This window comes from Apium graveolens, unplaced genomic scaffold (assembly GCF_009905375.1).
Source record: "Apium graveolens cultivar Ventura unplaced genomic scaffold, ASM990537v1 ctg3311, whole genome shotgun sequence".
NCBI lineage: Eukaryota > Viridiplantae > Streptophyta > Magnoliopsida > Apiales > Apiaceae > Apium > Apium graveolens.
Window position 1 is genome coordinate 50,752 of NW_027418031.1, and position 1,516 is coordinate 52,267.

Genomic DNA, 1,516 nt, shown 5'->3' on the forward strand with positions numbered 1-1,516 from the left:
AACATGAGGGAATTGATTATGATGAAACATTTGCACCAGTTGCTAGATTGGAAGCCATAAGGATATTTTTAGCTTATGTTGCTCAAAAAAAGTTTACAGTCTTTCAAATGGATGTAAAAAGTGCTTTTCTTTAGGGAGAATTGGAAGAAGAAGTATATGTTGAACAACCTCCAGGTTTTGTAGATTCAAAGTTTCCTCATCATGTCTACAGACTTGATAAAGCAACCTCCAAGAGCATGGTATGAGACATTAGCTCAGTATCTTCTGGAAAGTGGATTTAACAAAGGGACAATTGACAAAACTTTATTCTATCTCAACCATGGAAAAGACTTACTTTTGATGCAGATATTTGTTGATGATATCATTTTTGGTTCTACAAATGACAGACTTTGTAAAAGGTTTGATTGGTTCATTACTCTATCTAACTGCAAGTAGACCTGATATCATGTATGCTACCTGTCTTTGTGCAAGATTTCAAGCAGATCCAAGAGAACCTCACTTAACAGCTATGAAAAGAATTTTCAAGTACCTTAAGGGTACAGTTGATCTAGGATTGTGGTATCCTAGGGAATCAAACATAGGCTAATAGGTTATTCAGATGCAAATTTTGCAGGGTGCAAAATTGACAGGAAAAGCACAAGTGGAAGCTGCCAATTTCTTGGAGGCAGATTAGTTTCTTGGTTTAGCAAGAACCAAAAGTCAATTTCCACATCAACTGCAGAGGCAGAGTACATTGCTGCAGGAAGCTGTTGTGCACAGATTCTTTGGATGAAGAATCAGTTACTGGATTATGGGTTAGAATTTTCTAAATCCCTATTTTACTGTGATAATCAAAGTGATATTGCTATGACAGGTAATCCAGTTCAACACTCAATGATAAAGCACATCAGCATTAGGTACCACTTCATAAGGAAAATGTGATGGAAGGTACAGTGGAATTGCATTTTGTTCCAACAGATCAACAACTAGAAGATATCTTCACAAAACCACTGTGTGAAGCTACTTTTACAAGATTGGTAAATGAACTTGGAATGGTTTCAGGTTCTTTATCTAAATCTGTTTAGTTTATGTTCTGATACATCAGACTTTATGATCAGTATTTACAGATATTACTCTCTTTATGTAATATGTGCTTAAATTGAAATTTAACCAAGTACTGATTGTTGTCTGATGTGAATTTCTAAACTCTGATAGTGATATGAATGTTTCTGTGACCATTCAATCAAATGAGGATAATCATGCTAGATGCTGACCTAGTAGTCTCTAATATACTAAAGATCCCATGTTTGAAGTAATTGTTTATGTGGAAATAAATATCAGGTTCTCCTTTGAGATCTAGAGACAAATGTATGTGGAAGGGAAGACCCAAGTGCATTGCTGGTATGAAGTAATATGCATTAGAAAAGCAAAATAAAATTTTCTTGGTGACTTTTCAAATTCTCTGATTACTAGAGAAATACTCTGATAATAGCATAAATTCTGATAAGCATTCGTGACTCACTTACACTGAGAAGCC